General features: G+C 51.1%; 1 long non-coding RNA gene across 1 annotated transcript; it reads right to left on the bottom strand.

Moving 5' to 3' along the window:
* Window positions 1-17,528: 17,528 nt before the first annotated feature.
* On the bottom strand, window positions 17,529-18,437 carry LOC138415458 (uncharacterized). Its single transcript, XR_011247261.1, has 3 exons — window positions 18,424-18,437; window positions 17,979-18,042; window positions 17,529-17,600 (listed from the first exon to the last, which is right to left on the bottom strand). It is a non-coding gene; the product is annotated as an uncharacterized lncRNA (long non-coding RNA).
* Window positions 18,438-19,567: the final 1,130 nt, after the last annotated feature.

The raw sequence follows: 19,567 nt of genomic DNA, 5'->3' as shown, positions 1-19,567 counted from the left end.
GTTACTGTGGTACCTGGCCATGCTGGGCGGTTTTGGTCAGTATGTTTTCCCTAACAGAAGGATTGCAAAGTTGACTTACTGGTATTTGGAGAGGCTGTCCCATTAGGTCACAGGTTTTACGGCCACACCTCTGCACAGAGGGCAAAGATCAAGGGTCCAAGGAGGCAGCATATCCTCTACTGGAAATTGGAACACAGAAATGAGCCTCTGGCCTTTATCTCCCGGCTCACCTCCAGGAGGGCTGTTGTCTAGGCAACGGCTCCTGGTGGTCGACATCAAGGTGATGTCACTCTCCATCTCATCCTGGGAGCTTCAGAGAACAAGCCAGGGCTTGAAGGCCAGGTCACCAAGTTCCACCACCTCATTTTTCTTCCTTTTTGGTATTCTTGACAATAAGCACCACCTTGAATAAATGCTGACTGCCAAGTATTCGTGCATGGCCTGGGGGGCTAAAAGAGGGCAGCCAGCCTGGAGACTTTCACAAAAGGCGCAACCCAAGGTGGACCTCAGGGCTGAAGAGAGAGAAGTCTGCTCTCATCCCGCACGAGACACTTCTATTGTCTGCACATGAGGATTGGGATTTCCTGATTGCACTGGGGGAAAAGGCCATCCCTTCCCTACTATCTGAAGCCTTTCCCAGTTGAGCTGATTCAATTTTTAACTATGAACAGAAGCCCATGAGACCAGAATATGGTAACGGAGGTAGAGCTCAAGAGAGACTCCAGGACAGGATAACTGAGTGTCAAGACAAAGAGACTCAGTTCAATCCAGTCACTCAGTCGTGTCTGACTCTTTGCGACCCCATGGACTGCAGTATACCTGGCCTCCCTGTCCATCAGCAACTCCTGGAGCTTGCTCAAACTCATGTCCATTGAGTGGGTGATGCCATCCAACCATCTCATCCTCTGTCGTCCCCTTCTCCTCCTGCCTTCAATCTTTCCCAGCATCAGGGTCTTTTCAAATGAGTCAGTTCTTCACATCAGGTGGCCAAAGTATTGGAGTTTCAGCTTCAGCATCAGTCCTTCCAATGAATATTCAGGACTGATTTCCTTTAGGATGGACTGGTTGGATCTCCTTGCAGTTTAAGGAACTCTCAAGAGTCTTCTCCAACACCACAGTTCAAAAGCATCAATTCTTATAGCCCAGCTCTCACATCCATACATGACTACTGGAAAAACCAAAGAGATTAGAGATGGGTTTAGGAAGAGACAGCACATCTGAACATCAACCTGCTGACCCTCCTTAGTGATAGAAGGACCATCACTTTCACAGCAGAGATGCTGGGAGGAGAGCAACATCAGGGAAATACGGTCACTTTGAATACCTGTATCACCCTCCCTCTTTCTTCAAGCTCTCTGGAACCTCTGGGAAGCTCCTAGAAAAGGCCTGGATTTGGTGCAAACGTGACAGCAGCGACTCAATCATATATAAGCATTCATATAGTCAGTATGTCTACACAGCCTCACTGTACACAAAGCACTGTTCCCCTCAGCGAGCATATGGGCTGGCATGCAGTAGGTGCTTAACCAGTAAGGTGGTTTCGAGAGTCATGGATGTGGGGTGGGGGCGCCCACTGAGGTGGGCGCCCAGTTGGCCCTGTTTCCACCCACGGATGGGCTGTCCTTGTACTGGATCGCGTGTGTTAAAGCTCCCTGAGAGCAGGGCCCTCGTCTGTGTTACGCACATTTCCCTAGTGTTTCTTGCGGCATCTGCCCCCGCTGGGTGGCGAATGAACACCTGTTGGCAGATATTTAAAACCACATGCCTGCTGTGATGAGGATCATATCTTCAAAACCAAAAATGGCAACAACCTGCCCAGTGAGGACGCACACTCCCAAGAGGAGACCAATGGGATGCTTTCAATAAGGTCAGGCCTGGGAGATTGGGGTCTTTGGGCCACAAGAGCAGCACAGACCCACTCAGCTGTCTGACTTTCCCGTGACTTTCTGGCAGTGCTATTTTTCAGGGGGGAGAATGAGAAGACCCAGAGAGAAATTCAGCATCTTTGAAATGAACTTATTTAAACAGACCCACAGACCTAGAGAATGAGACTATGGTTGCCAGGGGGGAAGAAGGGGGGGTGGAGATAGTTAGGGATTTGGAGATGGACATGGACACACGGCTCTATTTGAAATGGGTAACCAACAAGGTCCTGCTGTATGGCACAGGCTGTTCTGCTCCATGTTACGCGGCAGGCTGGATGGGAGGGGAGTTTGGGGAAGAATGGATACATGGATATGTATTGACCGAGTCCCTTTGCTGTCCACTGGCAACTATCACAACATTGTTAGCAGACGATTCTCCAATATAAAACAAAAAGTTAAAAGGGTAAAAAAGAAAGAAAGAAAGAAAGAAGTTCAGTGACTTTGCGTCGTCACAAAAAAATATCGTATTTCAAGAATTACTAACTCCCAGCTTCACCCTTTAATATGACTCTTTCTTCAGTTAAAAAAAAAAAGTAAGATAAGAGAAAATCTACTCAAAAGTCAAGAAAATTTCCCATAATGTTCAGATTGCCAGGGGACACATTGGAAGCTGGGAGCAGGGTCAGTGGGACCCTCTAGGCTGTAGAGCAATTGTTTTCTGTAAAGGGCCAGACAGTATTTTCAGCCCCGCACATCCTACCATCTCTGTCACAAGAATTCACCTCTGCCCCAGTGTGGTGAAAACAGCCCTCAGCACCATATAAATGAATGAGCAGGGCTGTGTTACTAATAGAACTTTATAGACGCAAATTTGAATTTGGCATCATTTTCACGTGTCACAAAATATTGTTCTCTCGACTTCTTTCAACTGTTTGAAAATGTAAGTATAACTCTGAGCCAGAAGACTGTAAAAACACAAGTCCTGGCTGGATTTGACCAGCTGACCCCTGAGTGTCCTACCAGGGCCTCGGATTCTTTCATTTCATACCCTCACCTCACTCTTTGGAAATGAAGCGTTAGGCCATTGGAAAGTGTTTCTTTCCCTGCAGGCTCATGCATGTATCCATGCTGTCACTCGGTCATGTCCAACTCTTTGTGACCCCGTGGACCGTAGCCCACCAAGCTCTAGAGATTCATGTTGCCGTTCAGTCGCTAAGTTGTGCCTGACTCTTTGCGACTGCATGAGCTACAGCACGTCAGGCTTCCCTGCCCTTCACCATCTCCCAGAGCTTGCTCAAACTCACATCCATTGAGCCAGTAATGCCATCCTCTTATCCTCTGTTGCCCCCTTCTCCTCTTGCCCTCAATCTTTCCCACCATCAGGGTATTTTCCAATAAGTTGGCTCTTTATATCAGGTAACCAAAATATTGGAGCTTCAGTTTCAGCATCAGTCCTTCCAATGGATATTCAAGGTTGATCTTCTTTAAGATTGACTGGTTTGACCTCCTGGCTAAGAGGACTCTCGAGTCTTCTCCAGCACCACAATTTGAACACATCAATTCTTCAGCTCTCCAGCCTTCATTATGGTCCAACTCTCACATCCATACATGACTACTGGAGAAACCATAGCTTCGACTATATGGACCTTTGTCACGAAGTGATATCTCTGCTTTTTAATATGCTGCCTAGGTTTGTCATAGCTTTTCTTCCAAGAAGCAAGAGTCTTTTAATTTCGTGGCTGCAACTACCATCCGTAGTGATTTTGGAGCCCCCCAAAATAAAATCTGTCACTGTTTCCACTTTTTCCCCATCTATTTGCCACAATTGTGATGGGACCGGATGCCATGATCTTAGTTTGGGGAATGTTGAGGTCCTAAAGTAGTGCCCTCTCTATGTAGCGGCTGGATTGGCTTGCCACCTAAGAACTTGGAGACTGGCTTGTTCTGCCACTCAAAGGGGTGGGCAGCCAGCAATCACGCTGGAAATATGTCTTCTAATCTAGGGTCCCCAACCTCCAGGGTCTAGTGCCTGCTGATCTGAGGTGGAGCTGATGTTCTAATAATAAAGTTCGTAGTAAACGTAGTGTACTTGATTCATCCCCAAACCATTTCCCACTCCCAGTCTGTGAAAAACTGTCTTTCACAAAACCGGTCCCTGGGCCAAAAAGGACAGAGTAATCCACCTAACTCCTGACCCCAGGCACCAGTGTATGGCTCCCCCAGCTTAGGTCTGACTTGTAAGAAAGTCTGTGGATGCCTCAGCCACACCATGGCTCGCTCTTCCGAGAGTCTGGAAACCCTCTAGACACAGTATTAGAACTTTCCAGGGCACTGTGTGGGATCTGGCCTTGGTAAATTTAATTCAGGGGAGCACTGAAGGTCTACCCTTTCTATCGTGACAGAAATAAATGAGGAGCTGGCACCCCCAGAATAAAACAAAAGAAGTCCCAATTTCCGTGGTAGAATAAAAAAGAGCCATTGGGAAGCCTAAGGCTTGTAAAAAGTAATAAATATCTGAACAACATGCGCGGGTAGTCTGGAGAACACTGCTCTCTGCTCCCCTGACTGTTTGAATATGCTGCTTCCAGAAGCCAGAGGCATCATCAGAGGCCTCGGGGCTTGGGGAAGATTTGGTTGGACCTAAAAGAAGCTAGACCGCGGGGAAGACAACTTAAGGAAAACGTGAAAACACACAGACATGAATTCTCAAACAGCCGCTTTCATTCATTCGTGTGATATTTATTTCCTCCTTATCATGTTCCCAGAGCTAAGCGAGGTACTGAGAAAGTCAACTTGAATGAGACCAAGTGCCTGCCTGTGAGGAGCCGGGGGGTGGCTCAGGCTGGCGGGTACTGGTTGAAAAGGGATCTTGGGAGCAGAAAGAGTTAGCAGGCTTCAGGACAGGCGTGCTCAAGGGGTGCAGCCCACAGAGCCACTGCCCCCTTGCGGACACCTGGGGATGTGCAAACTTCTGGGATCTGGAGTGTCTGGCAGACAGGGGGTGAGAGTGAGTGCTGACGCTCAGTGAGACCTGGGGGGCTGTCCCACCTCTGCAACAAACCCGTCCCCAGGAAAGGCACAGCCCTGAGCCACTGAGATCAAGGACACCGTTAAACTTCACCTGCCTGATCCTCTGTCTCTCTTCCTGCTCAGAAACTCTCCACCTTGCCCTGCTCTGCGAAGGGAGCTGCCCAAGGGAGGTACCAGCAGGGAGTCTGGGGAACCAGGTAGGGAGATCAAAGGCAGAAAGCCAATCAAAGGCATAGCCTCTCTGCTCCCACGTGCTTCCTCCCACCGGGTCAGCACCCTGTCTCTGGCCTTGATGGTTTCATTTTTCTGGAAAGGAAAAGAACAAACACAGTAGATAATTGTAGTGGAACGGCCGATAAGTAACGTTTGGTCTCCTCTTTACAACCATTCCCTAGGGCCCCATTATGGTAATTTTTCTTCTATAACTGGCAAATTGTATAACGAGTCAGATGATAAACCAGCAAGCAAGGCAGAAATTTGCATTTTAATACAAGTGCCTTATCACTCCCCCAGTCCCCATCTCGGGGAGGTCAGGGCCTCGCTGATCCTGGGTCCTCCCAGTGCCCTGCCCTCCTGGATCCCTTCTCGAATTCTGAGTGAATGAGTCTGGAGCGCTCAATACATGTAATTTCTCTGCTTTCTCCTGATATTATGTGGCAGAGAGATGAAGACTCAGGCCCCTGGAGGCAGCCAGTCTGGCCCTCCCCCAGTTCCACGCAAGGAATAAGTGTCCTTGGGCACAATCCTGCAGCTTTCCTCAGTTTTCCTTTCTGAAAAATGGGGATAGTTATACCACTTACCAGGTGGCACTAGTGGTAAAGAACCCGCCAGTGCAGGAGATCTAAGAGATGTGGGTTCAATCCCTGGGTCAGGAAGATCTGCTGGAGGACAGCATGGCAACCCACTCCAGTATTCTTGCCTGGAGAACCCCATTGACAGAGGAGCCTGGTGGGCTGAAGTCCACAGAGCTGCAGAGTCAGACACGACTGAAGCAACTTAGCACAGGCGCTCATCCCACTTACACTATAGGGTTTTTTAAATGTGTGCCTGACACAGAGCAAATGCTTGATAAATATTATTCATGATATTGTGTTGGTGATGATGGTGATGAGCTCTGGGAAGCCCCAAGGGTGCTGAGGATAGTGATTCCTAGTTGAGATTGTAGTTATCACATCAGTTTCTGTGACCTTTGCCCTCACCTGTGCTCTTCTGCATCACCTTCAACACCGCATCCTCCAACCACAGCTCTGCCTTTATAATCAGGGTTCAAGAGTCCTCGAAAGGATCTGAAATGAAACTGGCCATAGGTTATAGAAGACCTCTTTCTTTTTCTCTCTCTTGCACACAAACACACACACAGCATCACCATTACCAAGGCTTCTGCTACACCATATGGCCACACCCTGGGTAAGCCTAGTTTGGGGAATTCTAGAACCGTTCACCCCTGCAAAAAGGTGACTTAATCTCTGGACCTCTGAGTCCCAGGTTTGACCTCTAAATTCTGCTCGGTCACCTCTAGCCGTGTAACTCTGGGGAAGCAAGCTCGTTTCTCTGTCTGTAAAGTGCAGCATCTACCCTTTCGAGCACTGAAGGGTTAACAGATGCTTGTGCCTGACGCCTGCCAAACACCAGTTGAACGTACCAATTAGTTGACTCCAAAGGGCACTCACAATCTCAGCCAGCTTTTATGGCACGGGGGTTCCACTTGGCAGGGACAGTCCGTCCTTTCAAGCTCGAGAGAAACCAGAAAATCCTGCCAAAAACCAGGGATTATTATTTGAGCTCCAGGAGCGAGGGCTCTGGGGACTCGGCTCGTCCTATTGTTTGAATTTATAGACGTGGCCCTCCGGCAGCCAGGAGGATGGAAAGCGCTGTTATCGAAGTGGATTTGGGGAGGATTATTCTTAGAATTTCATTCAACCCCTTGAGACCATTGGCAATTCCAAACTAGAACAGGGATTGGAGTTAGTTCTGTATCGTGATGGAGTTTTTGTCCACCTCGCATGGTGGAGGTGGGAGGGGCTGCTCTTCCTACACAGAATGAGTCACAGCCCACAGTGAGGGCTTTGGTTGTGATGTCATAGCTAAGATCATTCATCCATCCATTCAGTCTATACATGTGTATTGATCTCCTACTCAGGTATGATCTAAATCCTTAAGATACATTAGCGACCAGGCTTCCCTGGTGGCTCAGTGGTAAAGACTCTGCCTGCCAATGCAGGAGACTCGGGTTCAACCCCTGATCTGGGAAGATCCCACACCCCACGGAGCAGCTAAGCCCGCCTGCCACAGCTATCAAGCCTGTGCTCTTGAGCCTGGGAGCCACTGAGTCCACAGCTGCAGCTACTGAAGCGCGCGTGTGCTAGAGCCTGTCCTCTGCTTCTAAAGAGTGGCTCCCACCGGCCTCAACTCGAGAAAAGCCCACTCAGCAACAAGACCCAGCACAGCCAAAAAATGTATACAATTTTTTTTTAATGTATGTTAAGGATCAAAGCAGACACCATCCCTCACCTTCATGTGGCTTGTGTTTTAGTGTGGGGAGACACACACACACACCATAACACAGGTCCAGGAGAGTCAGATGGTGGACTTGGAGAAGGCCCCAGGAGAACCAGGAAGGCTCCGCGGTGGGATCCCAATCCCCATCTCTGGCTGGACTAACTGGAGGATCAGGAAGATGTCAGTTGTTAGGGGCTGGGAGGTGACGAGTGACATCCAGGTCAGTCCCATCCATGTGTGTGTGGATCCCAGCAGCTAACACCATCCCAGAGTAATATGAGGCGGGACAGGAAGTGCCTTCTAATTGATTGACAGCTCAGAGGACCAAATCTCACTCGGCCGCCTCCTCTGGACCAGGAGGGCCCCCCGACTTCAACAGCAAAGAAGAGACGAACGACCTTCTCCCAGAACGTCATTAGGTTGAGCTTCTACTCATTCAATCAACATTTGCGGGGCTGAGTGCAGTGCGGCCGTAAAGCCGGATGAGATATGACTCCTGCCATTAAGAAGCTTGCCAACTCAGAGATGATATAAGATATGCAGGTAAATAACTTGGATTAAAGAGGAAAAATTGATGGGTACCCCCGACAAAGTATAGAGAAAGTGTTCCAAGAATCCCAAGGAGGGAGATGACTTCCTGCTTAGGCGGAGAGGAGGGGATGGAGGAGAGATGGAAGGGAAGTTATCGAGGCAACGTGGAGGAGGTGGTGTTGGAGTGGAACCTTGAAAAGACCTGAGGAGAGGCGTCCTGGTGTGGGGCCTGGGTGAGCAAGGCGGGCGGGAGATGGGTGACTGGTGGGGGTGAGGCGGGGTGTGGAGGGCGGCAGTGCTGGGAACCAGGAGGCCGGGAGAGGTGAAGTCAGACGGGCCTGCCGGGATGGTTGAGCAGCTGGGACTGGTTCTCTAAGCTCATGCCACCATCGCTGCTGCCTCCCTCTGCACTCAGGGGCGAACAGTAGGGGCTGTGTTTAGAAGCTTCCAAAGATGAGGACGAGGAGGGCTTGTCAATTGTGTCTTATTCTGAGAACCTTAGAAGCCCAAGCTTTCCGAGCTGGGAAAGATATTAAAGACGACCCTTCCCACCTGTTGCCACATCCTTGTCTGCTCCAGCATCCTCTGCTTCCACGCCTGCCAGCCCAGACCCACCTGCCCATCCTCAACCTGGCTCCACACCTGGGCCAGCTGCTGCCAGGAGCAGGTGTCCCGCTCAGCTCCCTGGGTCTGCAGGGCTGAGATGAGCATTTCCATTGCAAATCCCCCTGCCCTCCTGAGCGCAGCCTGATGACTTCCTGCAGTGGCTGGGTTCACACATTCAGCGCCCACACACCCTCCGGGGACAAAGGGGAGGGAGGGGACCAATGGGAGTGGGGAGCAGCATTTCCGGTTTGCTGGGGAGGGGCTCTCCTCCTTGCCCCTTCCTCCCGCACTTTGAGAGCACCCAGAAGACCCCTAAGAGCCTCCGTTTTCCTCCCTGCCTCTCTGAGAGGGGAGACACGTGGCTGGAAGGCTAGAAAAACATCCCAACCCTTCCAGGAACAAACATGAGGGCCTGGTCCTGATGCGAGGGCCGGAGCCTCTTGGAGCTGGGGATCTGGAAGCTGCGCAGGAGGGAGTGGAGAGGATGGAGCGGAAACCTGTGCCCAAGCAAATCCCGTTCACACGCTTCTCGCAAATTCTCTTGTTGAGGTGAGACAAACTGTTCTTTGAGAAATCCGACTGGGGAGACATTAATAACAGCTCCTCCTGAAAATGGGGAGGGGAGCCCACACTAAATGATCGAAGGTCTTTGAAAGCTTGTGCAGAGAGACGCGACGCTCTCTGCTGTGCCGAGGCAAGGTTAATAAACCCCGGTGACACAGGGCAGCGTGGAGGACCTGCAGTGCTCTGGGCCACTTCCCGGAAGGACGCGTGCGCTCCGACTCACGCCCAAGGCCAGAGTGTCTCACAGGCTTGGTTTCTCCCGGGTCTCCTCTTCTGTCTGCCAGCCCCGGAAAATGCTTGAAACAGGTCCACGGACACAGGAGGAAGACAGAGGGGGACATCCAAGACTCGCTGAGCCAGAAGATGAGGCAGTATTCCTCCCAACTCCGCTCACTCGGCCACAGAAGGGATGGAACACAGCCTTGCTCTCTGCTGTTCCTTTTGGCTCCCCAGACGGTGCAGTGGCAAAGAGCGCGCCTGCCAGTGCAGGAGACGCAGGAGACGGGTTTGATCCCTGAGTCGGGAAGAGCCCCTAGAGTAGGAAGCGGCAACCCACTCCAGTATTCTCGCCTGGGAAATCCCATGGACAAACCCCTAGTGGGCTATAGTCCATGGGGGTCGCAAAGAGTTGGACACGACTCAGCGGTTGAGCACACACGCAGAGGTGAAAAGAGGAAGGGGAGGAGGGGGTCCCAAGCCCCTGGCCTCCTTCTGGGTATCTGACCCCCAAGGTGGAACCCCCATTGAGACGGAGCGCCCTAGGAAGGATTATCTCTCACCTGGCATGGCCCCATCTTCCCTCACAATGATGTCCAGTCATGAGACCCACAAACAACCGTAAGAGTGAATGGCACCACGGTCTGCCTCCCAGGGGAGCTTGGGCACGGAGAGGTGTGCAGCCAGTGTGCCCTCTGGTAGTTGGGGGAGCTGGCACCGGGGGGAAGGAAGCTCAGCAGTGAACCGAGAACGCCCAGATGTGCCGTTTGCCTCCTGGGGACCCTACTCCCGCCAACGCAGTCTATGCACTGGCTTCATCTTGCCCCAGCCCGGAGCTGCCAGCGCTTGGCAGCCAGAAACCCAGGCCGTCTCTGGATGCTGCCAGCTGCTTTGATCTCCCTGGCTAGTGCCTGGCGGCAGCGGTTTATTACCACCTAAACACCGCATCCAGAATCTGACAGAGAAACAAGCGCTTGGGTGACACCCAAATGCAGCATGAACACAGACTCGCTGACATTTCCATCTGCCCCTCCGTCCCGAGAGCCCCTCTGTGCCACCAAAGCCACAGGCAGGGAAGTAGGTCACCCTGCTCTGTGGGGGGACCAGGCAGATGTTTACCAGATGCTCAGCTCCCTGCTTTGCGGATTCTGTAGGGGGTGTGATAAATAAGGGAGGGGCAATCCTAACTCCCGACAAACTGCAGCTGGGAAAATGGGAATATGCTTGCGTCTTAGCCAATGATTCTCAACCCTGTCCACGAGTAAGAAGCTCTGAAGGAACTTTGTTTCAGAAAGAAACAAACAGCAACAACAACAAAGACACTAAAAGTCTGGGTCCCACCTAAGACCAATCAATCCAGAATCTCTGGGGGGAAAGGTTGAAACATCAGTGATATTAAAAGCTCCCCAGGTGTCCTAAGCATGTGCGCTCATGGTGAGCACCTCCTGGTCCAGGCAGAGGGGAGACGGCCCTTCCCTTGGTGACCCTCCTACCCGGGAGAGATCGCAGGGAGGAAGGAGACAGGATATTCTTGCTCGTGTCTAATTCCTCTGCCTCCAACAAGAAGTTCCCTCCACTGGGACCTCTTCCTTCCTCTCCACTTACCTGCACTTGACTGACTCTTCAAAACCCAGTGGAAACTTACGTTACCAAATGTAAAAGAGAGAGCCAATGGGAATTTGCTGTATATCTCAGGGAAGGGGCTCTGCAACAACCTAGAGGGGTAAAATGGGGAGGGAGATGGGAGGGAGGTTCAAGAGGGAGGGGACATATGTATACCTATGGCTGGTCCACGTTGATGTTTGGCAGACACCAACAAAATTCTGTAAAGCAATTATCCTTCAATTTAAAAATAAATAAATTTTTTAAATATATAGAAACAAAAATACAACCAGTTTCATTTTATTTTCCTCTAGACCTGCAGCACGTGGTGTGCACCTGGTCACTAGGAACCGCGAATCTTGTCCATTGGGCTTTCTGCACTGTCTCTCCGCCCCTGCTGAACCCTGAGCTCCCAGTGCAAGTCTCCGTCCCCAACGCCTGTGACTCAAAGTGTCATCTCCCAACTCTGTCCTTGTCACCTGGGCACTTGTTAGAAATGCAAATTGTGACTCTCCTCCAAACCTACTGGATTAGAAGCCCCAGTGCAGTGGGAGTGGAGGGGGGACCAGCAACCCACGTTTTAACAAGTCCTCTGGGTGATGCAGAATCACCACTCTGGGCTCTAGACCCTGGCTACTCAAACTGTGGTCCCAGAGCCCAGGGAGGGTCAAGGCAGAATCTCAAGCCCCATCCCAGACACCCTGAATGGGATTCTGCATTGACGTCCAGAGGACATGAATGCACAGTAGACCCTGAGAGCTGCTGATGTAGGCAGCATCCGGAGTGCCTCACCTGGCGCACGGAAAAGCAACACTGGGGACTTCCCTAGTGGTTCAGTGGTTAAGACTCTGTACTTCCACCGCAGTGGGTGTGAGTTCGATCCCTGGTCAGGGAACTAAGATCCCACAGGCTATGTCGTGCAGCCAAGAATAAATAAAAATTGTAAAGAGGAAAAAAACAAAGCAACACCATTCCCTTGTCACAAGGACCTTATTCCTCAGCCCTGTTCAGAAGATCTCAGCCTCGATCACAAGCTGCAGATGCTGGGGACCCACAGAGAGAATCTAGAGAAGTTATCAGAAACACAAACGGCCTCGCCTCTGTCCCTGAGAAAGACCGAGCTGAGACGTGGCTCCTTGATTGCTGTATCTGGTCCTTGCATCCTGGCCCCTTTTCCTGAATGTGTGCGAGCCCTTTGATGCAGTCTGGATGGTTGCCTTGCCTTCAGGGGGCCACCTCCCTAGTGGAGGGCTGATTGCGCCAAGGTTGTCATCTAAGTCAAGCCAAGCCCACTCTTCCCATCTCCGGCAGCCTTGCCCCATTTGGCATTCCTCAGCCAGGTGTGCCTGTTAAGTCACTAAGTCCTGTCTGATGCCTTGTGACCCCATGGACTGTAGCCCACCAGTCTCCCCTGGCCATGGGATTCCCCAGGCAAGAACACTGGAGTGGGCTGCCCTGCCCAGGAGGGGATCTTCCCTGCCCAGGGATTGAACCCGTGTTTCTTATGTCTCCTGCACTGGCAGGCAGGTTCTTTATCACTAGTGCCACCAGGAGGCACGTTCCCCAGCCATGCTCCCCTTAAATGCGCTGGAGGGGAATGACATCAGACTGTAGTTTCAGGAGTGGGACTCGGCTGGGAGGGGCAGAGACCACAAGAGAGGACAGGAGGTGTCATGGCACCGCCGCAGACTCCCAACCCACTGTTCGTCCAGTTCCTTCCCACGAATCCCGAGTGCCCACTATGGCATGCCTGGTGCATCCCCCCGGCTTCTTGGTCACATCAAAGGTTGTTAAAAATGTATCCAATCTGAGATTGATATTGAAATGCCAGTTTCCCCTGACAGGTTATAAATAACTGCTTTGAGTCCAATTCTGAGGTTTTGATTTTTTTAAAAAAATTAGTAAGCGATCATGCATTCATCTGTGATTGAATCCAAGACACTTTTTCCCTCCTCCCTCAAAACCCATCGTCAAAGACCATTACTACTCTGCCTGCTCAGAGAATATTGTGTATGGAGCGTTAATGTCCCCTGGGGAAGTAAGACCATTCTAGGAAGAAAAAAAAAAAAAAGATGTATTTCCATCTCTGTTCCAATACGCACAACCTAATTAAGATTTTATAAACATTCACCCAACAGGAAAACACACACACACACACACACATTCCGGGACACCTAAATTAGCAAGGCAAATATAGTCTGGATGAAGTAGCTCTCTTGCCTGATTCCGTCCAGTTTTAATTAGGTGTCTGTCACGGGGACGGTGTCACACAGAGAGACTGTCTCATTTTGAGTCTTCAGTTTGAGCTTTGGGTTGTGGGTCCCTCATGCTTGCCCTTTTCCTGGGGATCCCAGCGTGGTCTCCTTTGAGTCTCCCTCCCTCCTCATCGCCCTCACCCCTTGTCTGCCTCTCCAGCTCAGGGAAGACAGAGAAGGACCTTGTCTCCCAACCGGCTGTGTTCCAGGGGCTTCCCTGTGGCACCTACTCACCAGGGGCAGCTCAGTTGTGGACGTGACCTTGGCAGAGCCACACCTGGGAGACTGCCCGGTCGCAGCGGGGTCTTGCCAACCCACGCTGGATGCCAGCCCTGGGGACAGGAAGCACAGGCTCCCCCGTCTCCCCAAATGCCAGCAAAGCACCCCAAGATGCTGTCTTGACGGGCGCGGGGGGGGGGGGGGAGTTGCTCTTGGACCTGCTGACGTCTGCTCTCCCATCCCTACTGCCATGCCATCCGGCTGGAAGAAAATCCAGGAGATAATTAGCTTTCTCCTTTTCCTGTCCCTAAGGCTGTTTGAAAAGTACATTTTCTTTCACGCGTCTCGAAAATTAATTCTGTTTATGTTTTGGAGGAGCATGGAGGAAGGAGTTGAGGAAAAGAGTCACTCGCTCCTTTGGGCGAAGCTGGGGGTGCGTGGGGCTCAGGGCAGGGGAAACTCGCTCCTCTGAAGTCAGATTTTTTTTCTTTTTTGGCCATGCCACATAGCAAGTGGTCCAGTTCCCTGACCAGGGATTGAACCAGCGTCCCCTGCATTGGAAGATTGGAAGTGCGAAGTCTTAACCCCGGAACCACCAGGGAAGTCCTGGGAGATAAATTGAATGCAGGGAGAAAGGACGCCCGGGGAGCCAGGGTGTGGCCCTGACCTCCAGGGCAGCCTCCTCCTTGGAAAGCACTGCACCTCCCAGGTGAAACTGCATCGGAACTTCCCAGGAGAGGCTGGTGATGGGAAGGGGGCAGGGGAGGCTGGAAAAACAGGCCTCAGGAAACTAAACCGTGGTGCCTTTTGAGCCTGCTCCCCTTGGTGGCCGGCACCCTTCATTGGATCCAACACTTGGGTAGCATGTATTTGCCTGAACCAGCCCCCCTCCCCACCCCACCTTCAGGCAGGAACCCAGGCTGGGAGGCCTCTGATCGTGCATGCAGAGGGGAGGCCGTACGGATCCCATTACAAAGATGATAAAAGTGAGACCCTGGGGAGACTGTGAGACAAAGCTAAGATCTCCAAGCTCCTGGCTCAAAGAGAACTCACTCCAAGCTTCCTCTTACCCCAGAGGGATGGGGATTCAACTCCTCTCTCTGTCCAGCAAAGGCAGAAACAGTGGAAATCTATGCCGAAGGAGCAGAAGAGCTGTGCAACTGACATGAAGAAGAAATTGCTGGCAGGGATTTATTTTAATTCAATGATAACGTCTCAAGTGCAAGTCTCTTGACTCGGAAAAGCAGGAGAGCACCACAGCCTGCCTTTAGGGTATTTACAGTCTGCCAGGAGCGTGAATTAAATGCCGGGGCAAAGATGGCCAGAGAGCCGGACAGGACGGCACCATGGGCTCTGCAGAAACGTGGGCCCGTGATGCCCGGCCTGGGTGTCTGCAGCCTCCCCCCGGCCGCCCGCAGATGCTGCTGGAAGAAAGGCCGCCTGCCTGTGCACCCTGCTGTCCCTGACTCTGCCCGCCCCACCACCCCCACCCCTACCCCTGGGTACAGCTGCAGCAACCGGCAAAGCAGCCAGGCCCTCTCGAATTAGCTGAAGTGACACTCGCTTTGTATACACATGTTTACAGTCAGGGCCAGATGGTGAGGGATTGGCTCCGTTTCAACGCCACTCCAGTGTGCCCGGCTGGGCCGGCTCTGCGCGTGGCTAAAAGATAACGTGGGGTGAGGGCAACCCCTTCCTTCCTGAGATGCCAGCCCTGAATCTGTTCCCCATCTGAGCAGCCCTCACTTAAAAGGAGCCTTAGCTTGCCAGCTGTCAGAACCTTCTATCAAATCTCCTGAAATCCTACAGGCAGAAGAAAGAGACATAGCCCACTCTGATATCCTCCAGAGTTTCCTTCCCCTTTTCCTTTTTTTTTTTTTTGAAAAAAGAAACAAATAAAGCATGTTTGATGGAAAGGAGCTTGCAAACGATCACGGATGACAGTGTTTATGTTGCCAAATTATTTGTACTGGTAGGAAAAGAGGGCGGACAGAACGTGGATCAAAGGGAGTGATTGTTTACCAAACTAGAGAGACGTTCCTAAGTGACACCATAGGAAAAAGGGAGGAGGGGGAGGAGATGGGCAACGAGCCAGGGACAGATTCAGACACGTCTGTGTGTTTCCATCTGCCTTCCCCCAAAAAAGACAGTGGAAAAAATCCATCACGGACAGCTGTTCTCTGGGGCCAGAAGGAAGCCCTGGACTGTCAGCTCCAGGGAGACCTGAGCCAGAGCTTCTAAAACATCCAGAAAGGGAGATGACATGAGGTCCCTCCCCCTCTGAACTTAACCTGAAAGCTCCCCTCCCAACAAAGCCCATGAAAAATAGATACAACACCAAGAGAACAGAAAAGAAAGAAAAAAACAAAGCTAAGCTGGACTTTTATAACCTCCAGCAGCGGGGATCGCAGTGTTAGTTGCTCAGTTGCCTTGGACTCTGGACTGCAGCCCGCCAGGCTCCTCTGTCCACGGGATTCTCCAGGCAGGAATACTGGAGTGGGTTGCCATGCCCTTCTCCAGGGGGTCTTCCTGACCCAGGGATTGAACCCGGGTCTCCTGCATTGCAGGCAGACTCTTCACCATCTGAGCCCCCAGGGAAGCCCCTATAATCTCCAACAGTGGGAATCAAAAGGTCTGAGTAAAAAGCAACAAAAGTTTTTGGAAAGAGCACTCCAGAACTCCTCCTTCAGAAGGAGGGCATTTAATTCAAATCGTCCCTCTGGGAGCCCGGACCATTACTCCAGGGATGGGGCCATTATTCAAAACATTTTATTTTGAAATTAACTTTTTCAAGCTAACTTTAGATTCAGTTCATGAGAAATATTTCACAGTCTAATAGCCATAACTTTAGCTGTGTGTGTGTGTGCGTGTGTGTGTGTGTGTGTGTGTGTGTGTATGGGGGTGTATGGAAGGGGTGTGAAGCTGAGGGTGGTTGCTGGAGGCAGAATTTTGAATTCATTTGCACCAGAGAAGTTTCCAAATGGTGATTCACTGACCCTTCTCACCTAAACAATCTGGCCCCAAAAGACGCAGCTGCGTTACCTTTGAAACGATCTGAAAGAGTCTGCCTGAACTTCGCCTTCAAGGTAATTCCAGAAAGGAGGTCCAGAATGATTCCTGCTAGAGCAGCTCATCGGAGCCTTGTGGAGTGAAAACTATGATGAACGAAGATTACACTCTCTTGAAAGAGCACGCACACGCACACACACACACCCCTACACACAGAATCAGGACGCACATTCAGAGACTGGCCCCAGCATCCCCTCCTATTACACTGTCCATTTATCCAGCCTCGCACATACACACAGCCCCAGTCAGGCATTCGGGTCTGTTTTGGTTACTGGCAAGTCCCCAGAGGCTGGAACGCTGCCAGAACATAGCAGGTGCGTGATGAATAGCTATGAAATGTGGACCAAGGACAGGGTATCACACGAGGTTTGAAGCAGGGTAAGGTAAGTGCAGGGGCCGACCTTTAGGAGAGCCCTAACGGCTCTTCCTCCTGGTATTTGCATCTGTGTGTCGTCTCCTCCTAGGTCGTGCCAGGCTTGATCTCTACGACCAAGAGAGCATGCAGAAGTGATGGTGTGTCACTCCTGAGACTGGGAGGAGCCAACGGCCATGTCACCAGCATCCTTATGGAGAGGCCCATGTGGAGAGGTGCTGAGCCTTCTTGCACGCAGCCAGCCAGGAACTGAGGCCTCCAACAACCATTGGAAAGAGCCTCTTTGGATGTGGTTGTTCAGTCTCCCAGTTGTGTCTGACTCCTTGCGACCCTATGGCCGGCGGCATGCCAGGCTTTCTGTCCTTCACTGCCTCCTGGAGTTTGCTCAAACTCATGGCCATTTGGACATGGGACCTCGGGCAGTCTTCAGCCAGTGGTGGCCCAGCCCGCATCTCAGGACACCACGGGAGTGTGGGGTGATTTGTTACCCAGCATTTGGTAACGAACACACTGACAGGATGAAGCAAAGCACAGGCTAGGTGTGCACCCTTGCGATCATCCATCAGGTTGTATTTTTTACCCCAGACTTGGATTCTGTTTTTCAGAATCTTTTGGGGGAAAAAAGGATTGATAGAGCTGGTCATACCTATCTTGTAACAGGGATTACAAACGATATGTGTTTTAGGGACTCTTCCCACCCATCTCCAGCCCTCCTTAGATATTTCCACTTCAGATCAGGACAGGTGGCTTCATTTCTTTTCTTTGAAGTCACTTAAAAAAAATATTTATTTTTATTCGTTTATTTGGCTGCGCTGGGTCTTAGTCTCAGCATGTGGGAACTCTGATCTTCACTGAGGCAAGTGGGATCCTCTGTGTGGCACACGAACCCTTAGCTGCATGTGAGGTCTAGTTCCCCGACTAGGGAACGAACCCGGGTCCCCTGCAGGGGTGCTCAGGGTCTTAGCCACTGGACCAGCAGGGAAGTCCCTCCACTTCTTCTATGACTTCTCTTTTGTCATCTGACTTTCCAAGGTGCATCGTGGCCACACTACTAGCGCCTGGCCTGTACTGGGCTCTAAATAAATATTTGCTGAATGAGAAAACGAAGGTGAATGAGCAAACAACTAGGCCCCCGTCTGTTCTACTTACCGTAGGGCTGACCAGGGCGCATGGCCAAACTCTCCTCACTAGCTCTCTCCCCCAGGATCAGGGTCTGCAGAGGGTGAGAGGGAAAGAGAGGAAATGGATGGACCCACTCATTACTGTTGTTCTGGCTAATGAGCTGGGATAGAGAAGAGAGAGCTGTGGATGGAGAGAGAGAGAGAGGCTGGAGACTTTTCCAGCCACTATTATTTAGTAGGAGACACAGTGGCAGACTGAGAATGAGCTGGTTCTCATTACTAGATAATGAACCCAAATGATGGAAGAAAGGGATGGCTGGCTGGGGAAAGGAGCTGAGAAGCCCTCCCACTCTACATTGTCAGGGAAGAGCGCCAGGGACCAACCGGATACCAGAGAGAAGTGTACGTGGCTGGAGGAGCTTCCAGATGGCCTTCTCTCTCTTTGGTTCCAGACAGAATGAATATATAGTTACCTCGAACATGGAACTCAACCTCTGGGCAAAGCCAGCTTCCTCCTCCGGCTGCAGCCATCAACTGAGCCCCTGCAGACAGCTTCCTGGAGTCTTGGGAATCCCTGCTGATCACAGACCCCAGAGTCCCTGCCACCCCTGGTGGAAGGAGCATGACCTCTCTAAGTGCCAGGACATTTGGCCTCTACTTTTTAGAGTTTCCAGATAAATAAAAACAAGGATACCCAGTACAGTTTAATTTGGAGTTCAAATAAATGTTGTTTATTTGCTGTTGTTGCTTAGTTGATCCCGTGGGCTGAGATTTTCCGAAGAATACTGGAATGTGTTACCCTTTCCTTTCTCCAAGGGATCTTCCCAAACCAAGGATCGAACCTGCATCTCCTGCCCATGTCTCCTGCATTGTAGGCAGATTCTTTATCACTGGGCCACCAGGGAAGTCCTTCAGATAATTAATTTAGTATAAGTGCTGTGCTTAGTTGCTCAGTTGTGTGCGAATCTTTGTGACCCCATGTACTGAGCCCTCCAGGCTTCTCTGTCCATGGGGATTCTCCAGGCAAGAATACTGGAGTGGGTTGACATGCCCTCTTCCAGGGGATCTTCTCAACCCAGGGATTGAACCCAGGTCTCCTGCATTGCAGGTGGATTCTTTACCATCTGAGTCACCAGGGACGCCCAAGAATACTGGAGTAGGTAGCCTATCCCTTCTCCAGAGGAACTTCCCGACCCAGGAGTCAAACCAGGGTCTCCTGTATTGTAGGTAGATTCTTTACCAGCTGAGCTACCCGGGAATCCTTTTAGTATAAGTGTGGCCTGACTATTGCATGGACGATATTTATGTGAAAATTTATTCTTATTTTTCGGGAATTCAAATTTAATGCAGCTTTCTGTATTTTCTCTGGCAATTTTGCGACAACCCTTCTCACCCACCCTTTCCACGGTCTCCTGTCCCCAGCAAATACGGAGAGTGGTTTGAGACGCTGCAGTCCCTGTCTGGAATCCATGCCTCCGACCCTGGAGAGATGCAAAGACGAAAAGCACGGTTTAGTAAGAACAGCACTCACTAAAGGGTCCACTGGCTACTTGCTGCATGATGAACCAGCCCAACACTTAGTGGCCTAAAGCAACCATTTCATCACGCTCAGAGATT

Source organism: Ovis canadensis, chromosome 11 (assembly GCF_042477335.2).
Source record: "Ovis canadensis isolate MfBH-ARS-UI-01 breed Bighorn chromosome 11, ARS-UI_OviCan_v2, whole genome shotgun sequence".
NCBI classification, from domain to species: domain Eukaryota; kingdom Metazoa; phylum Chordata; class Mammalia; order Artiodactyla; family Bovidae; genus Ovis; species Ovis canadensis.
Note: the sequence above shows the minus strand (reverse complement) of the source record. Positions and strands in the feature narration are given on the sequence as shown.